Source organism: Ricinus communis, chromosome 2 (genome assembly GCF_019578655.1).
Source record: "Ricinus communis isolate WT05 ecotype wild-type chromosome 2, ASM1957865v1, whole genome shotgun sequence".
Lineage (NCBI taxonomy): Eukaryota > Viridiplantae > Streptophyta > Magnoliopsida > Malpighiales > Euphorbiaceae > Ricinus > Ricinus communis.
In genome coordinates, this window is record NC_063257.1 from 15,834,090 (window position 1) to 15,851,544 (window position 17,455).

General features: G+C 40.5%; 2 non-coding genes across 2 annotated transcripts; both read right to left on the reverse strand.

Annotated features, from left to right (window-relative positions):
- Positions 1 to 1,155: 1,155 nt before the first annotated feature.
- On the reverse strand, positions 1,156 to 1,262 carry LOC112534981. The gene has a single exon (XR_003079188.1). It is a non-coding gene; the product is annotated as a small nucleolar RNA R71 (small nucleolar RNA).
- Positions 1,263 to 10,871: 9,609 nt separating this feature from the next.
- Positions 10,872 to 10,978, reverse strand: LOC112534974. The gene has a single exon (XR_003079181.2). It is a non-coding gene; the product is annotated as a small nucleolar RNA R71 (small nucleolar RNA).
- Between the last annotated feature and the right edge of the window lie 6,477 nt (positions 10,979 to 17,455).

Sequence of the window (17,455 nt, forward strand, 5' to 3'; positions counted from 1 at the left end):
GAATTAACAAAGCTTAATAGAGGCGGGTTAAAGCTTAATAATCATTCGTTAGGAAGAGATTCCAACTTTAGGTTATTAGGTTTAGGAATTCGGTTATCTCGAGAGGGAGATCGAATTCAGTTAAGAATTCATCCACGGGTAATTGCAATTGGTAATCAATATAATCTCTATCTTCACTAAAATCCAACTAGCTTAGGTCCCCTTGGGTTTGCTTTTTCTTTCGATTATTTTCCTAAATCCTTTCAGATTATTTGACACTTAGTTAACCGGTTGTTTACATTTAATCATAGCACAATAACTTGATCGATTTTGTTAAGGTTAGATAATATAAGACGCTGCAGTAGTTCTAGGATCATCCTTTCTCGAGAATATGACCTTGATACTCACCATTTGTGTTAGTCTACATCGATAGGTTCACTGCCTTAGATTTTACTACACAAATAGCTTATCAAGTTTTTGGCACCGTTGCCGGAGAATTTTTTTGTGAACTAGAGTGAATTTGTGTTTTTGTTAATCTAGCCATTTTTATTTTCTTTGTCTTTTCATTTTTTATTTATTCTTTATTATTGTATTTATTCTTGTGTTCTTTGGTTGTTGTTTTTCCATTTCAGGTAGTTTATGGCCAGGAGCTCTAATCCTACTACTATAGACCCTCTTGCTGAACCAGAGCGATCCCTCCATTTATTGAGGAAGTGTATGCAAGAAGAAGAGGAGGCGCAGATAGAGTTTGAAGCCCTTATGAATAGACCAGCAGGGATGGGAGACAACAATCGGGCTGCGGATGAAGACAGGACTATGTACGAGTTTGCTAGACCTTCTCTTGAGGGGACACAGACGAGTATATTGCCACCACCTGTGGCAGCCAACAATTTTGAAATAAAGCCAAACATGATACATATGGTGCAAGATAGTGTACAAGTTGGGGGACTACCGAGCGAGGACCCAAATGCTCACATAGCCAACTTTTTAGAGATCTGCGACACCTTTAAGATAAATGGAACAACTGATGATGCCATTCGGTTGAGGCTGTTCCCTTTTTCTCTGAGGGACCGAGCGAAAAGATGGTTGCAGTCGCTCCCAGCCAACACTATTACGACATGGAGATCATTAGCTGATAAATTTCTCTACAAGTACTTTCCTCCAGCTAAGACTGCTAAATTAAGGAATGACATTTCTTCTTTTGTGCAGATGGAAGACGAGAGCATGTATGATGCTTGGGAGAGGTACAAGGACTTGTTGAGATGTTGTCCACACTACGGTCTACCAGTCTAGATGCAGTTCAGACATTTTACAGTGGTTTGAACCTTGCTACTAGACAAATGGTTGATGTAGCAGCAGGAGGGGCGCTGAACAGTAAGACACCCGAGCTGGCTCAAAATTTAATAGAGGAGATGGCCATGAACAATTATCAGTGGAAGTCTTCTAGGAGCCGATCAGTGAGGCAGGGAGTGGTCAATCATTTGGACTCCACAACAGCCTTGGCAGCTAAAGTGGAGCTTTTGACCAAGAAGTTAGACCAGCTTCAGATGCCAGTTCATGCAGCCTAGATAAGTTGCGAGTTTTAGGGTGGCCCGCACTACGGTGCAAACTATAATGCGGGAGGTATGTTTGCTTCAACTACTAAATCTTCATCTTCTATTGTTTCTACTGATATTGAATAGGTAGACTACATGGGTAATGCACCTAGACAGCAGAACAACCTATACAACAACAAATACAATCCCGTCTGGCGTAATCATCCAAATTTGGTGCGAAACAACGCCCGAGGTCCACCAGCATTTAGAGATCGGCCACCACAAAGCGCTAAGCGGTGTACTATCCGACTTCCTCCACCAACCGAGAAGAAATCTAACTTGGAGGAGCTGATAATGAAGTTTGTCACATCGATTGAGACGAGATTCCAGCAGACAGATAATGCTCTTAGAAATCAGCAGGCTTCCATTCAAAATTTGGAGAGTCAGATTGGGCAGATTTCTAAGATGCTGTCTAAGAGGCAGCAATGATTGCTCCCCAGCACAATAGAGTCAAACCTAAGGGCACATTGCAAGGCTATCATCTTGTGATCAGGTAAGCAATTATCTAGCTCTCTACCATTAGCTGATGATGATGATGTTTTATTGCAGGATAAGCCATCTAGGAAGGAGCCAAAGCTTGAGGCAATGGAAGATGAGAAGGTGGAAGACAGACAGAAGAACCTTGTGAGAGAGTACCAACAACCAGTCCCCTACCCTGCTCGACTTAAGCAGGAAAAGGTTGATAAGCAGTTTGGTAAGTTTCTTGACTTGTTTAAACAACCGCGTATTAACCTACCTTTTGTTGAAGCTATTTCACAGATGCCGAAGTATGCTAAGTTCTTAAAGGAAATTTTGAGTAACAAAAGGATGCTGGAGGATTTGGGACTAGTGACTCTAAATGAGGAGTGTTCAGCTATTCTTCAGAACAAGCTGCAACTCAAAAGGAGAGATCTAGGGAGTTTTACTGTTCCTTGCATTACTGGCGATTTGCCTATTAGTGGTGCATTAGCTGATTTAGGAGCTAGTATAAATTTAATGCCCACTAGTCTGTTTGATAAGTTAGGTTTGAGTGAACCTAAGCCCACTAGGATGAGCATTCAATTAGCTGATAGGACTGTTAAGATTCCTAGGGGTATTATTGAAGATGTGCTTCTTAAGGTAGACAAGTTTATTTTTCCTATGGATTTCGTAGTTATGGACATGGAAGGTGAGAGTACTGTGCCTTTAATCCTAGGTAGACCCTTTCTTGCAACATCTAGGGTTGTTATAGATGTTTGTGATGGAAAGCTTCAGCTTAGGGTAGATGATGAGACCATTACCTTCGACCTAGCTACTACTATGAGACACTCTTTAGACCATGATGATGCTGTGTTTTCTATTGATATTCTAGATGATTTGGTTGAGTCTCATTTACAGGAAATATTGCTTGATGATCCTTTGCAGGTAGCTTTGCAAGGAGAGGAGGAGGAGCTGTCCAACGAGCAAGTGTTGGAGCAGGTTGCTAGTTTGTTGGCTACTGAGCCTAGCTGTTCTACTGGCCCTTTTCTTTCTCTTGACAGGTCAGAAGTGCAGAAAGTAAAGTCTTCTTTTGATGACCTCCTAGCCTTAGAATTGAAGGAGTTACCTAAGCACTTGAGCTATGGATTCTTGGATGAGGAAGAAAAGTTGCCGGCGATTATTGCAGCAGATTTGACACCAAAAAAGCGAGCAAAAACTCTAGATTCACTCAAGAGGAATAAGAAGGCCTTTGCCTACAAGATTGCTGATATTCCTGGGATCAACCCTAGTTTCTGTTCTCATAAGATTCTTATGGAGGATAGTTATAGACCAGTAGTTCAGCCACAGAGGCGGCTTAACCTGAACATGAAGGAAGTAGTGAAAAAAGAGGTAATTAAGCTCCTTAATGCAGGATTGATTTATCCTATTTCTAACAGTTCTTGGGTGAGCCTTGTGCAGGTTGTGCCGAAGAAAGGAGGCATGACAGTAATTCGCAATGAGCAGGATGAGCTGATACCTACATGGACGATTACGGGATTCCGAGTTTGCATTGATTACATGAGGCTTAATGATGCAACTCGGAAGGATCACTTCCCTCTTTCTTTCATTGATTAGATGTTAGAAAGATTAGCAAGACATATGTTTTACTGTTTCCTTGATGGTTTTTCAGGATATTTTTAGATCCCAATTGCACCTGAAGACCAAGACAAGATGACTTTCACCTGCCCCTATAGGACCTTTGCTTATAGGCGGATGCCTTTTGGTCTATGCAATGCACCTGCTACATTTCAGTGGTGTATGATGGCCATTTTTGATAATATGGTTGAGGAGTTGATGGAGGTATTTATGGATGACTTCTCTGTTTTTGGTAATTCATTTTCTCACTGTTTGGCAAATTTAGAACGCATGTTAGCTAGGTGTATTGAGGCTAACTTGGTGCTAAATTGGGAAAAGTGTCATTTTATGGTGAGAGAGGGAATTGTTCTAAGGCATAAGATTTCAATGCAGCGATGGAAGTTGATAGAGCTAAAATAGAAATAATATCTAAGCTACCATCCCCTAGTTAGGGCTGTTAGGAGTTTCCTAAACCATGCTGGGTTCTACAGAAGATTTATTAGAAATTTCTCTAAAATTGCTAGGCCTCTTACTCAATTACTAGTTAAGGATGCACCTTTCATTTTTGATGATGCATGTTGATCTTCTTTTGAGTTATTAAAGAAACTTTTAACCACAGCCCCTATCATGGCTTCGCCTTATTGGGGGCTGCCCTTTGAACTAATGTGCAATGCTAGTGACTGTGCAGTTGGAGCTGTGCTTGGACAAAGGTTTGATAAGAAGTTTCAACCCATTTACTATGCTAGCAAGACTTTAACAGAAGCCTAGGTACATTATACTACTACAAAGAAGGAGTTGTTGGTTGTTGTTTATGCCTTCGACAAATTCATATCATACCTCGTCTTATCAAATCTTCATTAACCATTCAGCTTTGAGGTATTTGTTTAATAAGCATGGTGATAAGTCAAGATTGATCAGATGGATTTTATTATTGCAGGAGTTCGACATTGAGATCAGAGATAAGAAGGGCGCAGAAAATTTGGTAGCGGATCACCTATCCAGACTGGAGAATCCGAGCTTGGAAGCACTTGATGAGAGCACGATAGATGATCGATTTTCAAAGGAGCACTTGTATTCATTGAAGGTATACTCCGATTCTCCTTGGTTTTTTGATTATGCTAACTACCTTGTGGCTAGGGTCTTAGCAAAGGGTATGACTTATCAGCAAAAGAAGAAATTCTTTGCTGATTTGAAATACTACATTTGGGAAGATCCCTTCCTACATCGAGTGTATGCAGACCAGGTCATTCGCCGATGTGTTTATGGTGAAGAGAGTCTCCAGATTTTAAGGCACTATCATGAAGGACCAGTAGGAGGCCATCAAGTGGCAAACCATACTGCTAGGAAGGTATTGGATGCAAGCTTTTATTGGCCAACTTTCTTCCAGGATGCTAGGACATTTGTTCAGGTTTGCGACGCTTGTCAATGCTCAGGTAATATCTTTACCCGTGATGAAAATCCCCAAACTAGTATACAAACTGTTGAGATATTCAATGTTTGGGGTATTAACTTCGTAGGACGCTTCCCTTCTTCAAATGGCAATAAGTATATCCTCGTGGCTATTGAGTATTTCTCCAAATGGCCTGAGGCACAGGCCTTACCTACTGATGATGCCAGAGTTGTTTACAGGTTTCTTAAGAGTTTATTTGCTAGGTTCGGCACGCCTAGAGTGCTAATTAGTGATAGGGGAACACATTTCTGCAACGCTCAATTGGAGAAGGCACTCAAGTGCTATAGTGTAACTGATGTGTGCTACTTGCATTAGCTACAATCTAAGGCAGTGTACCTATCGATGCAGTCTAGCACTAATGGCGAGTATCAAGGTCGTATTCCTTGGGAAAGTGAAAGCCCAGATTTACTCCTTTGTTCTTTGTTATATTAACCTAAAATGAATGATAAATAATTTCTAAACTAACTAATAGCTACAAGCTAAGTTCTAAGGGAGATATAGGAGTAATTGATAAATAAAATAACCAAGACAAGAAAGCAAACCCAAAGGGAACCTAAACTAGTTGGCAATCAAACAAAAGATAAAGGATTGGTGAGTCTAATTATGCTACCCGTGGATGAATTCTTAACTGGATTCGGTTTCTCTCTCGAGATAACTGAATTCCTAAATCTAATAACCTAAAGTTGGAATCTCTTCCTAACGATTGAGTCTTAAATCAGCATTAAGCTTTAATCTGCCTCTATTAAGCTTTGTTAATTCTTAATCTGGCTAGTTAATTATCCTTATCTCTAAGCGATTATTAACCAGTTCTTACTATTCAAAATTCCAATTGCCAAATGGACTTCTCAATCACACAAAGCAATCTAAACACACAATTCACAACGTCTCATGAACAAGAAGAATACAAAACTAACCCAAACAATCCAACAATATAATATCAAGCCAATATAGTAAAGAAATCCCAATGGATTTAATCAATCTAGCTAATCATGTTCATTATCAAAATCCACAAGAATTCAATTACAACAATGAGTAAAGGTAGAGAAACCCGATTACACCCTTGGATGAGAGTAAACATCCCCAATTCCTCTTACTCAAATTGAATCGATTCTTGTTCCTCTTGCTCGATTTGAAAACCAATCAACGAACCTAGCCCAATCTTCAATCTTTGAAGGGAATCCAATTGAAACTTTGATCCAAGTCTCCTTTTCCCTTGGTTCCAGCTTAAAAAACCCTTAGAGAGAGAAATATTAGGGTTTGGGACGTTCTCCCTCGCTTTCCCTCTTTCTTTTCTCTCTTCTTTCTCTTAATTAATTCCCCCTGTCACCGCTAACTCGGCCGTGTTGATGACCGTGTTCCCAACACGGTCTGGTGTTTATGCCTGTGTTACTCTCTATGGTCGTGCTCCCTAAGAACTTCCTTTTCTTTGATGTTTGATGTACCCAACACGGCCGTGTTGGGAACACGGCCAGTGTTGAAATCAACACGGCCATGTTCAGCTTCCTCATGCTCGTACTTAGCTTGTTTCGGCAGCTTCAGCATCCAATTATGCTCCAATTCTTCCCTTTATCATCCTTTGACTTCTTTTGGACCTAATGCACACAAACAAACATATAGGGTGAGTGTTGGGACCAATTCACATCCAAATGTCCATAAAATCAATCTTAAAAACCCTATTTAGATTTTTGTATTTTACGCACATTAGTAACGCATCGGTTCTCTACTCCCTATCACCCACAGACCAGTGGGCAAGTTGAGGTTACTAATAGGGGTTTAAAACGCATCTTAGAGAGAACTGTGGGTGTAACTAGGAAGGATTAGGCTTCGAAACTGGATGATGCATTATGGGCATTTAGAACTGCATATAGGACCTCCATAGGTTTTACGCCCTATAGGCTTGTGTGTGGGAAGTCTTGTCATTTACTTGTCAAATTAGAACATAGGGCTCTTTGGGCCCTTAAAAGTTGCAATTTTGATGTTGATTCTGCAAGTAAGGAAAGACAGTGGCAATTTAGTGAATTGGAGGAGTGGCGTCAACAGGCGTATGAAAACTCTTCAATTTACAAGGCTAAGACAAAGAAGTGGCATGATCAGAGGCTCAAAGGTCCCAAGGAGTTTCAGATTGGAGATAAAGTATTGCTATATAACTCACGTCTTCGTTTGTTTCTAAGGAAGCTCAGGAGTCGATGGTCGGGGCCATTTGTGGTTAACCAAGTTTTCCCATACGGCACAGTCGAGCTTCATCATCCCAAGAAGGGTGATTTCAAGGTCAATGGACATAGGCTCAAGGTGTATCACAGAAACTCGTTAGAGATTGAGCAGCGGGTTAACATGATTCTGTATCTGCAAGGATAATCCATGTCGAGTCTAGCTAAATGACTCAAGAACCAAAAAGAAGCGCCCTTGGGAGACATTCCCATTTTACTTTTATGTTTTTCGGTTTACTTTTATGTTATCAATCGTTTGCATGCTTGATGATCTTTAGAACACTTACTTTATATACTAAACATAGTTGTATGAATCTAGGGTTTGAGTAACTTAAGTCAGATTTTTGGTAATTTGTGAAGACGGATTTCCCTGTTTGATATATTTTACTTGATTTACAGCCTAAATGTGTGTGTATATGTGTTAAATGTAGGTAGGGAGCTTGGCGACTCGAGATGATGAAGGAAAGCTCGAACTTCACCCGTCCACCACAGTTTCCATAGGCATCACGGGCTACAACACCAGGTCGTGCTAGAGTCATACTCGTGATGAGTATGCACATAAAGAGTTTGGGAAAATAGCCATCCACCACAGCTTTCGAGGCCACCACAGGCTGCAACACCAGGCCGTGCCGGTCACCACACCCGTGCCCCAGTCAGTGATGGAGATGCATGTAAAGCGCAAAGCAAAACCAGCCATCCACCACGGCTTCCGAAGGCACCACAGGTAGCAACACCAGGCCGTGCTGGTCAGTGCGGCCATGCCCTCGCCCGTGATGGATTGGCACAAGGATGTGGCTTCAGGGTTCAGCACAGACCGAGTGGTCAGCACGGCCTTGCCCTCACCCGTGCTGACCCCCGTGACTATATAAGCTGGCCTTTTCAATAAATTTCATACCTTTCCCTCTCTAAGCTCTAAGGTGTTGTTTCTTCTTTATCTTTGATTTTTCTTACCTGTCACGGCAATTTCAAGTAAGTCTCTTCGCCTTTTGCTTTTATTTGATTAAATTTGATTTTTCTTTTATGCAGTTTTTATTATTTAGGACAATTTGATATGCTTTAGTAGTTTGTTTTGTTATACTGCTTAAGTTTGACTTAGATTAGATTTAGTTAAGACTAGTTGCTATTTTTATGTGATTTTGAATAATGAAATGTTAAGTGTAGGGTTGGCAGCAATAAAGTTTATTCATGACATTTTATTATGAAAAATTAATAGCATAATTTTCTTTATCTGGTGCGCAATAAAGTGGGCTGGAATGTAATTGTGAATTAGTTTTCTGCAGGAGATTGAGGCTTTAGTTTTAGTTTTAAGTCTAAAGTTTTATGTTAGTCAAATTATAGCCGTTATGCTGTTTAATTTTCGGTATAATTTATGTTAACTTGATTCTTATTCGAATACTAATGATTCACTACATTAGGCATTACGAGGGACTGATAAGCATCATACTACACATGTTTTCATGCCCGATTGTTTACATTTTTATGCATGATTATCCCGTTTTATGCTAGAATCACCTGTCTTTTGTTTCCTTTCTCGTTTCGGAGTCATTTTGAAGGGCATCAATAATCGAGGGAAATACGTGTGATTACGGACCAAAATCCATCAAATTGGGTGAGAACTAGCACCAGGGTTCATGCGGCTGGACTCGGCCGTGCTGAATTACTAAAAGGCTATCCCCAATTGTGCCATTTGACGACTTGGTAGCCACCACGGCCTCCGGCCACGGCTGTGGTGGCTTAGCAGGCACGGCTTGGAAGAGTCGGCCTGTGAACTCCACAGTTGACCTTGCTGGACTCCGGCCGTCTGAATTATCCTGACACGGACTCGGCCATCTTGAATCAACTATATAGGCAATTTTGAGTTCTTTTGGAGGGGGACGATTTTTGGACTCAATTCCAAGACACACACTTAATCAATTATTTCCTATACCTCAATTGTAGACCTTGAGAGATAAAAATTCATCAATTGAAAGGGGGATTTCACTTGTTCCAACATCGAATTGAAGATCAAGACAAACTTTGGGAGCATTCAAGAGGCAACTAGGGTTTGAGATTTCGAATTTTGCAATTTTAGGGTTTCTCATTCAGCTTGAAAGAGAAGGGTGTACATGCCTTTAATTTGTTTTTCCTTATTTTCTTCCCTAATTGCTTTAACCATGAACATGAGTAGCTAGATCTTTTGAATCCATTAGGGTTCACCTTTGTTGATGGATTATGCTTAATTGTTAGTTTTTATAATTGTCATTCTTGCAATCTTCTTGCTATTCGGTAATAAAAGTTTGATTCGGTTAATTTGAGACGTTGGATTAATTGTTTATTCGGTTGTTTCTTGACATTGAGAAATGCTTGTTACAACTGGACATTGAATAGTAAGGCGGTAGTTAACACTTAGAGATAAGGTTGATTTACTCGTACGGATTAAGAACTAATAACTCTTAATAGTTTTAAATCATACTTAATGCTAATCTGTGTCAGATAGGAAGAGATTCCATTAGGTTAGTGCAGTTTAGGATTCAGTAAGCTCGAGAGAGGAATCGGGATTCGATTCGGGGATTTAGGCACGGGTAAGCAAGATCGGCAATCCATAAAATCCATCTTTAGAATTCCATCACTTAGGCTCCCTTTTGGGTTTGTTTCTCTCTTTGTAATTGTCTTTTGATTGTCCGTTGTTCTTTATTTACTTATTTGCACTCATAATCATTAGCTGGTACGTTAGAACTTCCACACCTTATTTCGGACTAGATAACATATGTGATAGTAACTCTAGGTTCACCCGATCTCCAGGGATACGACCTTGATACTCACTAGTGCTAGGCTGCATCGGTAGGTTCACTGCCTTAGGTGTAGGTTGCATAAAGAGCCCATCAAGCTTTTGGCTTCTGATGAGTGAACTAGAGTGAATTATTTTTTTGTGTTAATTTAGTCATTATTTGTTTATTCATTTATTCTTAATTTATTTTTTATTTTTTTTATTTTTTTTATTATTTATTATTTATTATTTATTATTATATTATTTTTGTTGATTGGTGGTTGTGTGGACTTTCAGTTTCAGGTAGTTTATGACCAGTAGCTCAAACTCGAATCTTATAGAGCTTTTATCTGATCCAGAACGATCCCTCAGACTCTTAAGGAAGAGGTTGCAATTAGAAGAGGAGGAGATTGAGGTTGAGGTACCTGTGGATAGGCTAGACATGATGGAAAACCATGACCCCCAGGCCAATGACGATCAGAGGATGATGTACGAGTTTGCTCGACCATCTTTAGATGGGGCCAGCAGTATAGTCAATTCTTTATGTGACCAATAATTTTGATATAAAGGCCAATGTTATCCAGATGATCCAGCAAAGCGTGCAATTTGGAGGATTGCCCAGCGAGGATCCTAATGCACATATCTCTAACTTTTTGGAGATTTGTGACACACTCAAGATAAATGGAACACCTGATGATGCCATTCGGCTGAGATTGTTTCCATTTTCCTTGAGGGACACAACAAAGAGATGGCTGCAATCTCTTCCACAACAAACAATTACTACCTGGAGGGCGTTGGCTGAAAAATTTTTATATAAGTATTTTCCTCCCGCTAAAACTGCTAAACTTAGAAATGACATATCTTCTTTTGTGCAGTTTGATGATGAAAGCATGTACGATGCATGGGAGAGGTTTAAGGATCTTTTGAGATGTTGCCCACATCACGGATTGCCGGTGTAGATGCAGTTCGGACCTTCTGGCCGGGTTGAACCTTGCAATGAGGCGGATGGTGGATCTTTGCGCAGCGGTGGGGCGCTAAGCAAGAAGACGAAGCGGCGGGGCTCGAACGATAGAGGAAATGGCCATGAACAACTATCGTTGGCAATCCTCTAGGGAGCCGAGCCGGGAAGGCGAGGGTGGTCAGCCAAGTGGACTCACAGCAGCCTTGGCGAGCTCAAGTGGAGCTTCTAGCCAAGAAGATCGACCAACTCAGGATGCTTGGCTCATGCGGTGACGTTGGCTGCGAGTTTTAAGGTGGCCCGTATTACGGTCTGTGCTCTGCGGGAGGTATGTTGCTTCATCTTCTACTAGTTTTCCATCTAATTCGCTATGTCTTCCGATGTTGAACAGTTGATTATATGGGGAATGCCCCAAGGCGGCAGAACAATCCTTGACAATACATACAACCACGGGTGGCGCAATCATCCCAACTTGATTGGAGGAACAATAACGCTCGGGGTCCACTGGTTTCGGAGACTTCATCGGCGGCAGCATTGGTGGGCTGCTAAGCTCCTCCTCTACCGGAAAAGAAGTCAAATTTAGAGGAGCTTGTGATGAAGTTTATGACGTCTACGGAGATGAGGTTCCGTAATCGATAGTGCACTTAGGAACCGGCAGGCCTCAATTCGAACTTGGAGACCCAGATTGGCCAAATCTCTAAGATGTTGTCCGAAGGCGAAGGAGGCGCTCAGAGCACCAGAGTCTAACCACAGGGAGCACGTGAACGCCATCACTTTGCGTTCGAGGTAAGTTAGTTTCAGCTCCTTCTAAGCCTATTTTGATGACGCCCACTATTGATGTGCGGGTTAAGGCAAGCGGTAAGGTTAGGGAACCTGAGGGACAAAAGGTGAAATCAATTCCGGTCGGGGAATATCAACCTAAGATTCCTTATCCCTGCTAGAGCTAAACAAGCAGAGGCGAAAGAGCGGTTTAGTAAGTTTTTAGATATTTTTAGACAACCCATATTAACTTGCCTTTTATTGATGCATTGGGCGAGTCAAGTATGGTAAGTTCTTAAAGGACATACTTAGCGGAAAAGGAAGTTGGAGGAGGTCGCCTATGTTCGACAATGAGGAGTGCTCGGTGTTTGAGCAAGTTGCCGGAGAAACGTCACGATCCAGGGAGTTTCACTATTCCCTGCACTTTAGGTAATTTATGTGTGGATGATGCATTAGCTGATTTGGGGGCTAGCATAAATGTCATGCCCACTAGTTTGTTCAATAAGCTAGGTTTGGGGGAGGCAAAATCCACTAGGATGTGCATTCAATTAGTGACGGATTACATTAAGCTTCCTAGGGGAATTGTGGAAAATGTGCTAGTTAAGGTAGATAAGTTCATATTTTCTATGGACTGTGTGGTTTTGGATATGGACAATGAGCATGGTGTACCATTAATTTTGGGGAGACCTTTCCTTGCCACAGCTAGAGCTAAAATAGATGTATTTGAGGGGAAGTTAGAACTTAATGTAGGGGATGACTATGTCACTTTTAGTTTACCCTCATTTGATAGTTCTTCCACCGACCATGTTCATGCCATTTGTTGTATTGATGGAATTGATCTTGCATGTAATACACAACCACAAGATGTACAAATGGATGATGCTATACATGTTTCTTCCCCTACTAGTATGTGTTATTCATCTGGAAAAAATAACTTGTATCAATATGAGACTTTGTGCTGTGATAGACCCGAGAAGGGTAGTTGCAAGTTTGTTTTTGACAAGTCACTTAGCCGGAATTCGGAGTGGATGAATGGACATCCTAAATCGGTCTAGAGAGCACCTCCTTGGTCATCTACTGCACACATCGGACCTTTTCATTGCGCTTTTATGCCTCGAGCCCCAACTTACATTGAGCCTACCTTCTTAATTTGCCCGCGATGCAGGAATGCTGATCTAGAGTCCAGCTAGATGACTCGAACAAAAAGAAGCGCCTTCGGGAGGCATTCCGAATCTATTTTGCTTTCCGAATTTTTGGACATTTTTATTTTATTTTATGTAGTCATTTGCGGTTAGATATTTGATTCTGTTTTTAGTAAGTTTGATTTTGAGGAGATGCTATCTTATTGAACCTTTTACTAGATGTTGCTTGGAATGTGTTTATTCTTGAATTTTGCAGGAGTTAGCCTACTTGATGCTCGTCACGTAATTTTGAGGACTAACATATTTTGAAGTGTTAAAGTACACATCAAGGCGGTATCTAGTAGACTTTCTAGTTTTTATCTCTTTTGTCGTCTTGTTTTTCTCTTAGTTTTCTAATTTCTTTTATGGACTCCCATAATTAGCTTCATTTTACGTATTTTATTCCTTTTATTTTGGAGTGCCTACCTTGTTCTGCGAGGGCAGTGTTTTTCTGAAGTGTGGGGTAGATGCAGTAGATGCGGTACCAATTTTATCTTTGCTATTTTTATCTTGTTTTAATATCCCTTATTGATTGAGTCCATTCATTATTACTGTCCTTATCTTGAGTTTTGTTTTAATCGAGTAGTTAATAATTTTCTCCTTTGAATGGATTCCCTTATAGCTTTTATCGAACCTTGTTGGAAGAAGGCAATGAACGAATCTCTTAATTACAATCCGGCCAATTAAAGCGGTATTTTTCCTTAAATTCTTCCATTTTACTTTATCTTAGATATAGAACACTGTTAATATTGTTGCTTATTATTGTGATTGATTGTTTAAACTTTGGTTTGAGAATTCATGCAATTTTAACCCACTCAAATGGTGAGATTTTGAGCCAATTGGTTCATCACTATTATGCTCCCTTTTCTTTCATTAGTGAGCATTGTACAGAATCTCTGTTTCTAGAACTTGCTTTACGATATCTTTTGAGATTACATGAATTGTCAATAATCGTGAGATGATTTGGGCACTTAGGATTTACACAATTTGGCCAAAAAGCCTAACCCTGTTTTTCCCTTAGTGAACCAATTTTGAGCCTTAGCCTTTCCTTTCGTGATAATAATAACGGTGACACTCATTTTATCACTTCTATTCATTTGACCATTCTTTCTACCATTGTTGCTGGAAATTATGTAAGTTTATACTGCATTTTATTTTGGATCAATCTGTAATCATATATTTCACTAAGTTGCTAGATTTTTCATAGATGCTCCCTTCAATTAAAAAAAAAAAAAATTTTGATATTCAGTCTTATTGTATGTGTCAATAACCAACAACCCCTACATAAGCTGTTGTAATATATATACATAGTATATATATATTCAATAAAAAAAAAGAGTATTAATTTAGTTCATTTTGAGCATCATCTTATTTTTAGAGCAACTTAGTGTTCATTTTGGTACAACACTTGATCCTTCGTTACTTTCTTGCATTACTTGCTTAACTTCTAGCAACTTGTAGCCTACTTTCCATATTTATACGTACCCTACCTTAACCCCATTACAACCTGGCTCAAGACCCTTTGATCATGATTATTGATTATTTCGTAGTAGTGGAGATTGGATCTATAAGGAAGCCTATGGTAAGCACTTTTTCTGTATTTTTTGCGTTGCGAGCTTGGCAATCTTCTTTCACCTATATACACTTGTGTGTTTTGAGTGACATCTTGTGAGGCATGGTTCTCAATTTCTCAATTTAGATGGTTTATCATTTTAACTTTAGCAACTTTATTAAGTTTGTTCTCTCTCTTAAAGATTTAGTGATTTAGGGATTTTGGAAAAAATCATTATGGAGTTTTGAAATTTGTTTTGAGCTAACCTCCTGCAATGCATTGGATTGAGTTATTTGGTATCTGTTTGAGGAGTGAGTTGTTGATTGCTTGAGGACAAGCAAAAGTTTAAGTGTGGGGTAATTTGATAAGCATCATACTACACATGTTTTCATGCCCGATTGTTTACATTTTTATGCATGATTATCCCGTTTTATGCTAGAATCACCTGTCTTTTGTTTCCTTTCTCGTTTCAGGTCATTTTTGAAGGACAAAATCAATAATCGAGGGAAATACGTGTGATTACGGACCAAAATCCATCAAATTGGGTGAGAACTAGCACCCCGAGGGTTGAGCACGGCCTGGACTCCGGCCGTGCTGAATTACCAAGAGGCTATCCCCAATTGTGCCATTTCGTACGACTTAGTAGCCACCACGGCCTCCAGTATGGCCTGTGGTGGCTCAAGACTTGGGCACGGCTTGGAAGGAGTCGGCAACAGATTCCAGATTCAAGATCGCCTAGACTCCACTGGTAGTCTTTGAATCATCACAGCCTGGACTCCGGCCATGCTGAATCAACTATATAGGCAATTTTGAGTTCTTTTGGAGGGGGACGATTTTTGGACTCAATTCCAAGACACACACTTAATCAATTATTTCCTATACCTCAATTGTAGACCGTGAGAGATAAAAATTCATCAATTGAAGGGGGGATTTCACTTATTCCAACATCGAATTGAAGATCAAGACAAACTTTGGGAGCATTCAAGAGGCAACTAGGGTTTGAGATTTCAAATTTTGCAATTTTAGGGTTTCTCATTCAGCTTGAAAGAGAAGGGTGTACATGCCTTTAATTTGTTTTTCCTTATTTTCTTCCCTAATTGCTTTAACCATGAACATGAGTAGCTAGATCTTTTGAATCCATTAGGGTTCACCTTTGTTGATGGATTATGCTTAATTGTTAGTTTTTATAATAGTCATTCTTGCAATCTTCTTGCTATTCAGTAATAAAAGTTTGATTCAGTTAATTTGAGACGTTGGATTAATTGTTTATTCTGTTGTTTCTTGACATTGAGAAATGTTTGTTACAACTGGACATTGAATAGTAAGAACTGGTAGTTAACACTTAGAGATAAGGTTGATTTACTCGCCGGATTAAGAACTAATAACTCTTAATAGTTTTAAATCATACTTAATGCTAATCTGTAGTAATCCGATAGGAAGAGATTCCATTAGGTTAGTACAGGTTTAGGAATCCGGTAAGCTCGAGAGAGGAACCGGGATTCAATTCAGGATTTAGGCACGGGTAAGCAAGATCGGCAATCCATAAAATCCATCTTTAGAATTCCATCACTTAGGCTCCTTTTTGGGTTTGTTTCTCTCTTTGTAATTGTCTTTTGATTGTCCGTTGTTCTTTATTTACTTATTTGCACTCATAATCATTAGCTGGTACATTAGAACTTCCACACCTTATTTCAGACTAGATAACATAGCAACAATAGTAACTCTAGGTTCACCCGATCTCTAGGGATACGACCTTGATACTCACTAGTGCTAGGCTGCATCGGTAGGTTCACTGCCTTAGGTGTAGGTTGCATAAAGAGCCCATCAGGGACCGCGACCAATCACGTAGAAAGCAACCCCAACGCGCCACTCCTAGCAAGCGCTCGCATGGTGAAGGAATATCTTCCACCGCTTCACCTTCATCAGCACCAGCACCAGCACTTCCACCACAACATCAACTAGTCCGCGTACGGAGAGCACCAGCTGTAAATCCACCCGTACCTGGTCGACATCCCTTATGGACATTTCAGAATGCAGATAACGAGAGCCGCTTCCAAGTGATGAGATGGAAGCAAGTGATGGCTGGATGTTGGATGGACTTAGTATCCCTGGAGAGAGTGGGATTGGCTCAGGATGTGCGTGCCCTGTTCGAAACTCTACCATACGCATGATTCTTCAACATCATTGAGCCAATCTACCGCAAGCTCACAATTGAATTCCTCAGTACCTTCTTTCTGCAGCAACAGATCACAAACTGGCATAAGCCTGATGCAGTTTACTTCAGACTTGGAGGAAGGGAGTTCTCAATGTCAGTTCCACAATTCGACATGCATTTGGGATTATGGACTGAGTAGGAGACCTCGGGCGAGGAGTATCAGGGATGCATCTACGTCAACCTAATCTCGTACGACACCATATGGGATTCATTAGTACTCGGGCTGGAATCATACTACCCCAGCAGGTTTAAGGCGTCTAGCCTTCCGGATCATCTCCGCTATCTCCATGCTTTATTAGCTTACACGATTACAAGCAGGGGAGATAGTTTTGGAGCAGTCACACAGACCGATGTATTCATCCTCTGGGCTATGCAACATCGTAAGAAGCTTGACTTGGGATATCTGTTGGCTCTTCAAGTCCGTTCATTCATAGTCGACGCCCATAAGAAGATGCACTGTTGTTTTGGCTCGTATGTGACTAGGTAAGCCAAGAGACTAGATGTATTGGATGACTGTCTGTCAGAGCTTTCATAGATTGGTTATATGACACCACTAGGGATCAGACAGATGATCAACATGTAGATGATCACGGCTACTCGACACCCATATGGCATAGAGTACAGGCTCGTCAGCGCAATAGTAAGGGAGGCTAGAGAGACAGCAGCTAGAGGAGCCCAAGACCCGACGGCTGAGATTCCAAATGTTAGGATTCCTAACCCAACCAGAGTGTTTATGCCTACATTTGGAGCCTCCTCTTCTT